Here is a 15,616-nt window from a genome sequence, read left to right as displayed (position 1 = left end):
CTTCCCTTTGTGAGTAACCCGACCTTTCTCTCTGGCTGCCCTTAACATTTTTTCCTTCATTTCAAACTTTGGTGAATGTGACAATTATGTGTCTTGGAGTTGCTCTTGTCAAGGAGTATCTTTGTGGTGGTCTCTCTATTTCCTGAATTTGAATGTTGGTCTTCCTTGCTAGGTTGGGGACTTAGACTCCTACACAATAATAATGGGAGATGTTAACACCCCACTGTCGACATTAGACAGATCAATGAGAGAGAAAGTTAACAAGGATATCCAGGAATTGAACTCAGCTCTGCATCAAGTGGACCTTATAGACATCTACAGAACTCTCCACCCCAAATCAACAGAATATACATTCTTCTCAGCACCACATCACACTTATTCCAAAATTGACCACATAGTTGCAAGTAAAGCACTCCTCAACAAATGTAAAGGAACAGAAATTATAACAAACTGTCTCTCAGACCACAGTGCAATCAAACTAGAACTCAGGATTAAGAAACTCAAAACTGCACAACTACATGGAAACTGAACAACCTGCTCCTGAATGACTACTGGATACACAACGAAATGAAGGCAGAAATAAAGATGTTATTTGAAACTAATGAGAACAAAGACACAACATACCAGAATCTCTGGGACACATTTAAAGCAGTGTGTAGAGGGAAATTTATAGCACTAAATGCCCACAAGAGAAATCAGGAAAGATCTAAAATTGACACCCTCATATCACAATTAAAAGAACTAGAGAAGCAAGAGCAAACGCATTCAAAAGCTAGCAGAACGCAAGAAATAACTAAGATCAGAGTAGAACTGAAGGAGATAGAGACACAAAAAACCCTTCAAAAAAAAAAAAAAAAAAAAATCAATGAATCCAGAAGCTGGTTTTTTGAAAAGATGTACAAAATTGATAGACCACTAGCAAGACTAATAAAGAAGAAAAGAGAGAGGAATCAAATAGATGAAACGAAAAATGATAAAGGGGATATCATCACTGATCCCATAGAAATACAAACTACCATCAGAGAATACTATAAACACCTCTATGCAAATAAACTAGAAAATCTAGAAGAAATGGATAAATTCCTGGACACACACACCCTCCCAAGACTAACCCAGGAAGAAGTTGAATTGCTGAATATACCAATAACAGGCTCTGAAATTGAGGCAATAATTAATAGCCTACCAACCAGAAAAAGTCCAGGATCCCATGGATTCACAGCCGAATTCTACCAGAGGTACAAAGAGGAACTGGAACCATTCCTTCTGAAACTATCCCAATCAATAGAAAAAGATGGAATCCTCCCTAACTCATTTTATGAGGCCAGCATCATCCTGATACCAAAGCCTAGCAGAGACACACAAAAAAAGAGAATTTTAGACCAATATCCTTGATGAACATCGATGCAAAACTCCTCAATAAAATACTGGCAAACTGAATCCAGCAGCACATCAAAAAGCTTATCCACCACGATCAAGTTGGCTTTATCCCTGGGATGCAAGCCTGGTTCAACATATGCAAATCAGTAAATGTAATCTATCATATAAACAGAACAAAAGACAAAAACCACATGATTATCTCAATAGATGCAGAAAAGGCCTTTGACACAATTCAACAGCCCTTCATGCTAAAAACATTCAATAAACTAAGTATTGATGGGATGTATCTCAAAATAATAGGAGCTATTTATGACAAACCCACAGCCAATATCATACTGAATGGGCAAAAACTGGAAGCATTCCCTTTGAAAACTGGCACAAGACAAGGATGCCCTCTCTCACTACTGCTATTCAACATAGTGTTGGAAGTTCTGGCCAGGGCAATCAGGCAAGAGAAATAAATAAAGGGTATTCAGTTAGGAAAAGTAGAAGTCAAATTGTCCCTGTTTGCAGATGACATGACTGTATATTTAGAAAACACCATCGTCTCAGCCCAAAATCTCCTTAAGCTGATAAGAAACTTCAGCAAAGTCTCAGGATAGAAAATCAATGTGCAAAAATCACAAGCATTCTTATACACCAATAACAGACAAACAGAGAGCCAAATCATGAGTGAACTATCATTCACAATCACTACAGGGAGAATAAAATACCTAGGAATACAATTTACAAGGGTTGTGAAGGACCTCTTCAAGGAGAACTACAAACCACTGCTCAATTAAATAAAAGAGGACACAAACAAATGGAAGAACATTCCATGCTCATGGAAGAATCAATACCATGAAAATGGCCATACTGCCCAAGGTAAATTATAGATTCAATGACATTCCCATCAAGCTACCAATGACTTTCCTCACAGAATTGGAAAAAAACTACTTTAAAGTTCATGTGGAACCAAAAAAGAGCCTGCATTGCCAAGACAATCCTAAGGCAAAAGAACAAAGCTGGAGGCATCACGCTACCTGACTTCAAACTATGCTACAATGCTACAGTAACCAAAATAGCATGGTACTAGTACCAAAACAGAGATATAGACCATTGGAACAGAACAGAGCCCTTAGAAATCTACAACCATCTTATCTTTGACAAACCTAATGAAAACAAGAAATGAAGAAAAGATTCCCTATTTAATAAATGGTGCTGGGAAAACTGGCTAGCCATAAGTAGAAAGCTGAAACTGGATCCCTTCCTTACACCTTATACAAAAATTAATTAAAGCTTGATTAAAGACTTAAATGTTAAGACCTAAAACCATAAAAACCCTAGAAGAAAACCTAGACAATACCATTCAGGACATGGGCATGGGCAAGGACTTCATGACTAAAACACCAAAAGCAATGGCAACAAAAGCAAAAATAGACAAATGGGATCTAATCAAACTAAAGAGCTTCTGCACAACAAAAGAAATTACCATCAGAGTGAACAAACATCCCACAGAATGGGAGAAAATTTTTACGATCTATCCATCTGACAAAGGGTTAATATCCAGCATCTACAAAGAGCTTAAACAAATTTACAAGAAAAAATCAAACAATCCCATCAAAAAGTGGGCGAAGGATATGAACAGACACTTCTCAAAAGATAATATTTATGCAGCCAACAGACACATGAAAAAATGCTCGTCATCACTGGCCATCAGAGAAATACAAATCAAAACCACAATGAGATACTATCTCATACCAGTTAGAATGGTGATCATTAAAAAGTCAGGAAACAACAGGTGCTGGAGAGTATGTGGAGAAACAGGAACACTTTTACACTGTTGGTGGGACTGTAAACTAGTTCAACCATTGTGGAAGACAGTGTGGCGATTCCTCAAGGATCTAGAACCAGAAATACCATTTGATCCAGCCATCTATTACTGGGTATATACCCAAAGTATTATAAATCATGCTACTATAAAGACACATGCACACATATGTTTATTGTGGCACTATTCACAACAGCAAAGACTTGGAACCAACCCAAATGTCCATCAATGATAGTCTGGATTAAGAAAATGTGGCACATATACACCATGGAATACTATGCAGCCATAAAAAAGGACAAGTTCATGTCCTTTGTAGGGACATGGATGAAGTTGGAAATCATCATTCTCCACAAACTAGCACAAGGACAGAAAACCAAACACTGCATGTTCTGACTCATAGGTGGGAACTGAACAATCAGAACACTTGGACACAGGATGGGGAACATCACACACCGGGGCCTCTCATGGGGTGGGAGTATGGGGGAGTGATAGCATTAGGAGATATACCTAATGTAAATGACAAGTTAACGGATGCAGCACACCAACATGGCACATGTATACATATGTAACAAACCTACACATTGTGCACATGTACCTTAGAACTTAAAGTATAATAAATAAATAAAATAAATAAATATATAAATAAATAGCCAGGCATGGTGGTGTATGTCTGTAATCCCAGCTACTAGGAGGCTGAGTCAGGAGAATGGCTTGAACCTGGGAGGTGGAGGTTTCAGTGAGCTGAGGTCACACCACTGCACTCCAGCCTGGGTGACAGAGTGAGACTCTGTCTCAAAAAAAAAAAAAGAAAAGAAAAGAAAAGAAAAAAAAAAGGAAACGTGTCCTGCCAAAACTTGCATGTTGTGAGAGGCAGCACAGATTGCTATTCCATACAGAAAATGCCCAGAGCCATCAGCAGCAGCACTACCCCAATTGCTGTAAAGCTTATTTCACCCCAGCATTGGCCTCAAACAATAGGACCACCTATTTCTCATAATCAAGGTTTCTTAGCACAGACTTTTTAATATCTATTATTATGTAATAGTAATCATTTCACAGTTAGAAAATGAGGATTATCTATGAGTGCAAGAGTCTGAGTGCCCATGCTAGTTTTTCCATGGTGATACTAATACAGAAGTTGGTAGTGCAGCTCCCACTAAACCAAAAATATAAACCTATTCTGTTGTTGCTGCTTTTAAATTAATTTGGTTATATTGTCACTTGTTCATTCTGTATACTTTTATGTTGAAATTAGATGTTTTTTTCTCATTCATCCAAGGTAGCCACTTTCTAATTTTTATTCTAGTACAAGTTTTTGATTCATCCATCAATCATCAACTGAAGGAGATAGAAAAAGAAGCAAGAAACATTTAACTTGTGATTTACTAATTTTATCTACGATTTGCTTCCAACATTTCTTCCTGGCTAAAGTGATCAGAAGATGTGGATATTATTAGATTCCACATTTAAAAATAAATTGGTACACTGTATAAATGCTCTTTCACAGATTGCTACATAGTTGAACCAGGAGCATCTCTGTACTTCAGAAGAGTTCCTCAATTCAGCTTTATTAATTCAAGAGTTCCATTTTGGATACCAGCATTCACACATTTGAAAAATAGAAATTTACACATATGATGCTATAACACCTCCCAGATTTCTACCTATAAGCATACAGAGGCGGTATCCTCAAAAACACCAAAATTATGCCTTTTTGTTCAACACGTTGTACTATATCATTAGTTAAGTTTCACGTTTATTTTGTAATAGATTTGAAGTGTGAACCTAGTTCATTCCAGGCATTTCCCTCTATCATCACTAAGTAGACATACAAGATTTGTGTCTGATCTCCAGTTTTCTAGGAACGTGCACTAACTTCTTTTCTTTTCCTAAAATCATTCTGGGGAAAGAAAAAAAAAACTTTTATAAAAAAGAAATTATTTCCTTCTCAATCTAAACCTCAATAGAAACCTCACATGTATTGCCTTAGAAACAATGAGGAGATTCCTTTCGATCTGTTCCAATAGAAGAACCATATTTTCTGTCCTGCCTCCTCAGTATTTGGGTTTCCATTTTATCACTTGCCACTTCTAGGAATCCACAAATCACAATGAGTCTGTTGGTTGCCTGGTTGACTCTTTAGCACCACATCAGTTAGTTATTGATTCAGTCTCAGTGATGTTCATCAAGTGTCAGTGGTGGTACAGTGTGTTCAGTGTATATCTATGGGTTACTCTATGTTGGGTACAGAAGTATCTCTCAAACAGTTCGGTTTCATTTTTTATTAGAATGCCATAGTTTCTCTCTCTACTTGGCATTTTATGCCCAAACCCTTGTATATATATATACATATATATACACACATACACATGCATATATGTGTGTGTGTGTGTATACATACACAGTTTAGATAAATATGGGTATATATATACACACACACAATTTAGATAAATATGTGTATATATACACATAGGTACGTGACTACAAATATGTTTACATATAGCCAGAAAAACATCTTAAATTACTTAATTACTTAATTCAATTACTTAAATTACCTAATTCAACTCTGCTTAGATTATATGTATATAAAACTCCTCTATCACATCTCAGGCAAGAGATTATTAAGTATCTTCTTAAATATCCCTAAGGTTGTAAAATTGATTATCATTTAAAATTCTGTCAGCTGTAATTGTATAGAGTTATTCCCATAATAAATCTACTCTTTCCACATGTAGCATTCACCCATTGGACTTTTGTTTTCCGTTCCAGAACCATACACAATACATTTAATCCAAAGACAATTAATGACATAAGATTTTCATGGCAACTTTATTATGTGCATTTTTTATTTCCAAGGAAATTAAGGACAAATTAAAAGACAAATATTTGAACAAAAATTGCCCAGTCACTAAGCCAAGGTTCTCAGATTTATAATTGTCACATCAATCATGATATGGGAATAAATTTGTGAAACATGTATGATAGTAACAATGGAGTTACTTCTAGTACCAAAAATTGACAGCAGGAAGCCACTAAATAAAAAGTAGGAAAAGCACTCCAGCAGCTTCTTGAAAAACGCCTAAAAAAAATCGAATAAGGCAAATCCTTAAAAAGAAGAAAAATGTGAAAATAAAAGACACTAATGGTAAGAAGTAACATATAAAGACAGGTGTGACTTTCCAGTTTTGCTTCAAAAAAGCATTTAAAAGTTACATAACTCTTTAGATAACAAGAATTCTAAAGAAGAGCTGAATTGGAAGCTGTGACAGATGTTAGTACAAAATCAATTCAAAAATTATTCTTTTTCCCAAAATAGTGAGTAGTAGGAAAGAGATTATCATGTTTGCTTATACCACCTGGGGATACATATCTTAGTGACATTCAAAAAAAAAGGAGGAAGAATAGGCATAATAAATAAAACATGAACATTACATCCATGATAACAATAAGAAATAGGGAAATTGTAAATAAGAGCCTGTGACTTTTCCTATTTTTTTAACCTTTAACTCTTGATTATTCAAAAGGCAATTATGCCTCCAAATTTGAATTTTAGTAGGCTAAAATAATCAACAAACCAAAGATGATCAGTGGTGGTTTTCTGTAAAGAATAAAATTTAGAGGCTCAGAATTAATATATATTTGGTTGGGCAACAGTATAGTTGATTCAAAAAACACACATTTATATACTTATTCTTCTAACAGCTCAGTGCTTGGTTACGTGGTCAGATTATATTGCTTTCTTTTTCTTCATTTCTGAGCTGTCCCCTAAACCACCATCCTGGACCAGGAAAGCTGGTTTTGTCCCAAGTAACAACCTAAATGCAGGCTGTCTACCAAGAGTCCCAGACATATACCCAACAAGTCCAAGAACAATACTGTTTCTAATTATTCACATCATTTAATTTGAAAAAGATTGTTTGCGCATCTGTATGTTAGGCGATTAATTTTTCTACGGATAAGAAAATCAATAAATATACATACATGACCATAAACACATGTGCACACGCACTCACATACACATCCCAGCTCTATCACTTATTACTTGAAATATCTTGCTAGAAATCCCTAAAACTCATTTTCTTTTTGTTAAAGTGGAGATAGTCAAAATTCCTAATGAGTTGTTGAAAAAGCATATGAAACAATACATGAACAGGTTGCCTAGCCCATAAGATATGCAGTCAGCCCTTCATATCTATGAATTCTATGTCTGCAGATTCTACCAACTGCTGATCAAACATATTTGAAAGTATTTGAAAAAGAAAAGATAATAATACAGCAATAAATATAATACAAATAGAAAAACAATATAGTATAACAACTATTTATATAATATTTACATTGTATTAGATATTTTAAGTAATCTAGAAATTATTTAAATTATGCAGAATAATGTGCACTGGTTGTAAATAAATACTATGTAACATCATTTTATATAAGAGACTTAAGCATCTGCAAATTTTGATATCCATGGGTGTCTTGGAACAAATCCCCCATGGATACTGAGGGATGACTGTATTCAATAAACATGTTATTACATATGGACTATTATTAAGTAGAGTTGTTTAAATAAATAAAAAATTTTCTAGAATCACTTTATTTTAGAGTTCATGTATTTCAACAGCTTCTTCAGAGTGTTCAGATAAACTGGGTACCTGAGGCAATGAATCATTGACAATATCAAAAATATAACTCAGAATTATTTATCCCAAGATCTTTTTATTTAAGTTTTCATTTAGTTCCTTGTAGCCTTTTAGCCTGAACATTATACTTCCTACCTCTTCTTCATATATATATATGCACCCTAGAGAAAGAAGACGTAGGAGGTAAGGTTCAGGCTAAAAAGTCACATACATATGTGTGTGTGTGTAATATATATAAATAAATTATAGTGATAGATAGATAGATAGATAGATAATCTACAACTTCAGCTACAATGATAACTTGGGCAAGATTTATAAGAATTCCTAGCAGAAGCTGAAGAGAATTCAGGTCTTGACTCTTAATTAACGGGTTTTTTTTTTTTTTTTTTGGAGATAGTATAGAAGCTAAAAAATGAACAAACTAACAAATGAATTAACGAACTAATAGATGTGTTAATCCTTTTTGCATTGCTATAAAGGAATACACAAGGCTGGGCAATTAATAAAGAAAATAGGTTTATTTGGCTGACAGTTCTGGAGGCTGTACAAGCATGGCTTCAACATTCACTTGGCTTCTGGTGAGGGAACTCCATGTCCATAGAGAATAGTTCATCCCGCCCAACTGAAACTACCATAACAGTGAGAACTATGTTGTAATATGAATAGAATTTATTTGATGATTTCTAATAACAAATAGACTTTCGTTTTCCAGTTATTATCAGAAAAACAAGGACATGAAATATCACTGACTACTAGTAACTTTTACTTAATACATGAGATTCAGGAAGGCAATATATCTTTTTCAGGGTGAAAATTTCACTATCACTACCAGTACAGGTAAAATTACCACACCTTCCCTTAGGTGTGACTATGCCTAGATAATATTTTAGGGTTACCATATATTACTTTAAGATATACATTGTAAAGGAAAAAGCATCACGCCAAAAAGATCATGGCATTCAAGCAGCCCCAGAAGTCAGGACTGATGGATCCACCCTGAAATCCTCAGTCGTCTTTAACACACACATGGGATAGGTTTTATCTCAGAAACAACTTCCACACTTCACTTTCCTCTCTATTCCATTGCCAGGGCTGTTCCTCAAATGTTTATCATGCAATGGATCAAGTATTAACTATGTCACTCTTCTTCAGTCTCCCCTTACTGTAGGTAATCCTTTATCACATCACGTTATCACTGTTATTCATGTTGTCACTGTCATCTTTGAAATTCCAAATGAAACCACTCTGCTCCCACATGGCCCACTCCTTTGCTTTCCAGCCACTCAGTCTTCCTTATTGCTTCTCAAACAAATCATATATTCTTTTTCTTTCTTTTTTTTTAAGACAGGGTCTCAATCTGTTGCCCAGGCGGGAGTGCAGTGGCATGATCTCTGTTCATTGCAACCTCTGCTTCCTGGGCTCAAGGGATCCTCCCACCTCATCCTCCCAAGTAGGTGGGACCACAGGCATGCGCCACCAAGCCCAGCTATTTTTTGTATTTTTTGTAGAGATGAGGTTTCACCATGTTGCCCGGGATGGTCTCAAACTCCTGAGCTCAGGCAATCCACCAACCTCAGCCTCCCAAAGAGATGGGATTACAGGCATGAGCTACCGCATCCGGCAAATCATTTATTCTTGAATTTTATTTGCGTTTTGTTTCCTCCAAAGGAAATAATTGTACTTCTTTTCTGATCATGAGGAACATTTTTCTGTCTGTGGTCTTCTTAATAAGAAAAAAAAAAAAAAAAAAACCATCCTCCTTCCCTGCTCCTTTAATACCAGTTGCATTGTATCTGTCTTCTTCACCAGACAAAAGTTTCTCAAAGAGCTCTTGTTCAAGTTTACATCCTCCTCTATATCCAACACCACGATATAGTATCCTAACATAATATGCATTCAGGGAATACGTGTTGAATAAATCATTGGATTGAATAATGTTCTGTAATTTTTGTACTAGAAAATCATGTGGTTTATATGTGAACTAAGTACTGGAGTATTAGGTATGTTTTTTTCTAGATGAGTTCAATTATTTTCTCTCCTCTTCAAAATGTGATCTGAGAAACTGTGTGAGGACTGACTAGAATAGCGAAAAGTTGGCCGGGCGCCATGGCTCATGCCTGTAATCCCAGCACTTTGGGAGGCCGAGGCGGGTGGGTCACGAGGTCAGGAGATCGAGACCATCCTGGCTAACACGGTGAAACCCCGTCTCTACTAAGAATACAAAAACATTAGCCGGGCGTGGTGGTGGGCGCCTGTAGTCCCAGCTACTCGGGAGGCTGAAGCAGGAGAATGGCGTGAACCCGGGAGGCGGAGCTTCCAGTGAGCGGAGATCGTGCCATTGCACTCCAGCCTGGGAGACAGAGGGAGATTCTGTCTCAAAAAAATAAAATAAAATAAAATAGCGAAAAGTAGGAAAAGAGGAAGACAGTCACTCATACTTGAGTTAGACATAAACACAGATTCTTAGATCTAAAGACGATTTGAAATAAAACTAATGTGTAATTTTTAAATTAATTATATACTTTTTTGAGTACCCAGAGTAGAAACTAGCCCTTAAAAAGGAAAAGAAATTCATTATCTATCACAAATCAAACAACCAGCTAGAAATATAAAACTTCAGGAAAGTATGATTTTCACTCCTGAGTGGTACTTGACAAATTCTAAGATCTTACTCATCATTTATCTTTATTTTGGTCTCCATTGATTCATTCATTCATCCAATAAACATACTGTGTTTCTTTCTGTTTTTAAAAGCTTAAGTTCAAGCCTGAGGTTTGCATCCCACTTCCCACGCTCTCACTGGGAATCAAGGAGCCATAATTCCAATATATGAGAATTATGAAATCAAGGGGCCATAATTCTGAAATGTAAAGTGTTTATCAGAGAGAGTAGGTCAGGTGTGGGAGGAAGAGAGGGTACTAGTCACGCCACTGAGATTTTAGAATAAGGATGTGAGTAATGAGATACAAAGCTCAGGAAGTTGAGAGAATGCTAAAAATAATCCACTTCATAATACTTCCAGGCTTATTCTCAATCTATAAAATATGAATTAATTAACTCTAAATTGAAGCCTCCACAAACACCACCTTAGAGGAAAAAACAGCCAGAGTCATAAAAGTGGCACCAAGGAAAGTAGGGCATTTTCTATACTACAGGCAAGAACTGACATTTTAGCCACTAGAACTGTTCAAAGAATAGAGGACATCCCAGAAGAAAAATATCACATGAAGAGGACTCCACAAAGAATTTAGAAAACCCAACCCAAAATTTCTGGATTCCAATATATTCATTCATTTACTCAACATATTTTCATAATTACTGTATTCACTACAAGGGATATAGAAATACAGAATAGACATAACCTTTGCCTTTATAAAGCTTATAATACAGTAATAGAAATATTAATTGATCTGTGAACCAAAAACAGACATAATTCTATTTTTATTCATTGAACACATAATCATATTTAGTGAAATGCAATCAATGATCTGGTGGGCCAAAACATAGAAAGTAAACTGACTAAAATAAGGAGAACTTTTTATGCATTTAATGAAGTTAATGCCTACTATATGTCAGACATAACAATGGATTCAGTGGAGAGAGTAAAAAGCATGTACAAGGCAGTGTCCCCTATCCTTCACATAGCATGTGCCTTAATAGGAAAAACTGGCATAGATATCAACACACACACCTAAAGTATGATGTGATAGCAAGGACATATAATAGAGCCCTTTGCACATTATCTCTACTGTATGTACACATAGAAAAGCAATCAGAATACAGAAAAAAATGTTGTTTTTTATTTTCAATAGTTTTGGGAAAACAGGTGGTTTTTTGTTACATGGATAAGTTCTATGGCGGTAATTTCTGAGATTTTGGTGCGCCCATCACCCAAGCAGTGTACACTGCCCAATGTGTGAACTTTTACCTCTCATCCTCCCCTACTACTTCCCCCCAAATCTCCAAAGTCCATTATATCATTCTTATGTCTTTGCATCCTCACAGTTTGGCTCCCACTTAAAAGTGAGAACATGCAATATTTGGTTTGTCAGCCCTGAGTTACTTCACTTAGAATAATGGTCTCCAATTCCATCCAAGTTGCTGCAAATGCCATCATTTCGTTCCTTTTTATGACTGAATAGTATGCCATGGTGTATATATACCACATTTTCCGTATGCACTCATTGATTGATGGGCACATGGGCTGGTTTCATGTTTTTGCAATTGCAAATTGTGCAGTTATAAACATGTGCGTGCAAGTGTCTTTTTCATATAATGAATTCCTTTTCTCTGAGTAGATACCCAGTAGTGGGATTGCTGGATCACATGGTAGTTCTACTTTTAGTTCTTTAAGGAATTTCCACACTGTTTTCCATTGTGGTTGTACCAGTTTCATTCCTACAAGCAGAGTAAAAGTGTTTGCTTTTTACCACATCCACATCAACATCTATTATTTTTTTATTTTTAAATTATGGCCATTCTTGCAGGAGTGAGGAAGTATCACATTACAGTTTTAATTTTCATTTCCCTAATAATTAGTGATGTTGAGTATTTTTTCGTATATCTGCTGACCATTTGTATATCTTCTTTTGAGAATTATCTATTCATGTTCTTTGCCCACTTTTTGATGGGGTTATTTGCTGATTTGTTTGAGTTCCTTGCAGATTCTGAATATTAGTTCTTCGTGGGATGCATACTTTGCAAATATTTTCTCACATTCTGTGGGTTGTTTCTTTACCCTTCTGATTATTTCTTTTGCTGTGCAGAAGTTTTTTAGATTAGTTAGATACCATCTATTTATTTTTGTTTTTGTTGCATTTGCTTTTGGGTTCTTGGTCATGAAGTCTTTGCCTAAGCCAACAACTAGAAGAGTTTTACTGATGTTATCTTCTAGAATTTTCATGCTTTCAGGTCTTATATTTAAGTCTTTGATCCACCTTGAGTTTATTTTTGTATAAGGTGAGAAATGAGGATCCAGTTTCATTCTTCTACATGTGGCTTGCCAATTATCCCAGCACCATTTGCTGAATAGGGTGTCTTTCCCCACTTTATGTTTTTGTTTGCTCTGTCAAAAATCAGTTGGCCATAAGTATTTGGCTTTATTTCTGAGTTCTCAATTCTGTTCCATTGGTCTATGTGCCTATTTTTATACCAGTATCATGCTGTTTTGGTAACCATAGCCTTGTAGTATACTTTGAAGTTGGGTAATGTGATGCCTCCAGATTTGTTCTATTTGCTTAGTCTTGCTTTGGCTATGCAGGGTCTTTTTTGGTTCCATATGTACTTTAGGATTGTTTTTTTCTGGTTCTGTGAAGAGTGATGATGGTACTTTGATGGGAATCACATTGAATCTGTAGATTGCTTTTGACTATATGGTCATTATCACAATATTGATTCTACCCATCCATAAGCATGGGTTGAGTAGAATCAATATTGATTTCATACTTCTATTTGTGTTTCCATTTGTTTGTGTCATCAATAATTTCTTTCAACAGTATTTTGTAGTTTTCTTTGTAGAGATATTTTACCTCCTTGGTTTGGTATATATCCAAGTTGGTTTGTTCATTTGTTTGTTTTCAGCTGTTGTAAAAGGGATTGAGTTCTTGATTTGATTCGCAGCTTGGTTGTTTTTGGTGTCGAAGTTTCAAGATTTAGAACTTCCTTTAGCATTTCTTGGAGTGTTGGCTTGGTACATACTGATTTGTGTACAGAGTTTGTATTTCAAAACATTACTGAATTCATTTATCAGATCTGGGAGCTTTTTGCATGAGTCTTTAGGGTTTTCTAGGCATATGATCGTATCATTGGTGAACAGTGACAGTTTGACTTCCTCTTTGATGATTGGATGCCCTGGATGTCTTTCTCTTCTCTGATTACTCTGTCTAGGACTTCCAGTATTATGTTGAAGTGAAAGTGGGCATCCTTGTCTTATTCCAGTTCTCAGAGGGAATGCTTTCAACTTTTCCCTGTTCAGTATAATGTTGGCTGTGGGTTGGTCATAGATGACTTTTATTGACTTGAGGTTATGTTCTTTCTATGTCAATTTTCCTGAGAGTTTTTCATAAGGGGGTGCTGGATTTTTGTCAAATGCTTTTTCTGCATCTATTGAGATAATCTGATGATTCTGTTTTTTAATTCTGTTTATGTGATGTATCATATTTATTGACTCGTATATGTTAAACCATCTGTGCATCACTGTTATGAATCCCACTTAATCATGGTTTCTTATCTTTTTGGTATGTTGGATTTGATTAGCTAGTATTTTGTTGAGGATTTTTGCATTTATGTTCATCAAGGATATTGGTCTGTAGTTTTCTTTTTTTGTTACATCCTTTCCTGGTTTTGGTATTAGGGTAATACTGTCTTCATAGTATGATTTATAGAGAACTCCCTTTTTTTCTACCTTTTGGAATAGTTTCACTAAGATTGGTATGAATTCTTCTTTGAATTTCTAATAAAATTCAGATGTGAACTCATCTGGTCCTGGACTTTTTGTTCTTGGCATTTTTCTATTATTATTTCAATCTTGCTACTTGTCTGTGGTCTATTCTGAGTTCTATTTCTTCCTGATTTAATCTGGGAGGTTGTATTTATTCTAGTAATTTATCCATCTCCTCTAGATTTTCTAGTTTGTGTATGTAAAGGTGTTCACAGTAGCCTTCAATGATCTTTTCTGTTTTTGTGGTATTGGTTGTAATAACTCCCATTTCATTTCTAATTGAGCTTATTTGGACCTTCACTCTTCTTTTCTCGGTTAATCTTACTAATGGTCTATCAATTCCATTCATTTTTTCAAAAAACCAGTTTTTCATTTCATTTATCTTTTGTATTTTGTATTCAATTTCATTTAATTCTGCTCTGATCGTTGTTATTTCTTTTCTTCTGCTGGGTTTGGGTTTGATTTGTTCTTGTTTCTCTAGTTCATTGGGGTGTGACCTTAGATTGTCTATTTGCACTCTTTCAGACTTTTTGATGTAGGCATTTAATGCTATGAGCTTTCCTGTTAACACTACTTTTATTGTATCCCAGAGGTTTTGGTAAGTTGTGTCACTGTTATCATTCAGCTTGAATATTTTTTAAATTTCCATCTTGATCTCCCTGTTGACCCAAAAATCATCAAGAGCAGATTATATAATTTCCATGTATCAGTATAGTTTTAAGAATTCCTTTTAAAGTTATTATTCAGTTTTATTCCACTGTGGTCTGAGGGGATATATAATATAATTTAGATTTTCTTAAATTTATTGAGACGTGTTTTGTGACCTGTCTGTCATATGGTCTATCTTGGAGAATGTTCCATGTGCTGAATAAAAATATGTATACACTGCAGTTGTTGACTAAATTTTCCATAAATATCTATTAAGTCCTGACCTTGTGATCTGTCCGCCTCAGCCTCTCAAAGTGCTGGGATTACATGTGTGAGCCTCTGTCTTTTTTTTTTTTTTTTTTTAGCTGTTGTTGCTTTAAAGTCTGTTTTGTCTGAAATAAGAATAGTTATTCCTGCTTGCATTTGGTTTTCATTTGCATGGAATATCTTTTTTCACCCCTTTACCTTAAGTTTATGTAAGTCCTTATATGTTAGGTGAGTCTCTTGAAGACAGCAGATACTTGGTGAGTGGATTTTTACTCATTCTGCTATTCTGTATCTTTTAACTGGAGCATTTAGGCCATTTACATTTAGCATTAATATTGACATGTGAAGTACTGCTCTATTCATCATGTTAGTTGTTGCCTCAATACCTTGTTTTTTTCCTCCATCGTGTAACTGTTTCATAGGCCCTGTGAGATT

The sequence above is a fragment of the Theropithecus gelada genome, chromosome 8, assembly GCF_003255815.1.
Source record: "Theropithecus gelada isolate Dixy chromosome 8, Tgel_1.0, whole genome shotgun sequence".
In the NCBI taxonomy this organism is placed as follows: domain Eukaryota; kingdom Metazoa; phylum Chordata; class Mammalia; order Primates; family Cercopithecidae; genus Theropithecus; species Theropithecus gelada.
This window is presented reverse-complemented; position numbering follows the sequence as displayed.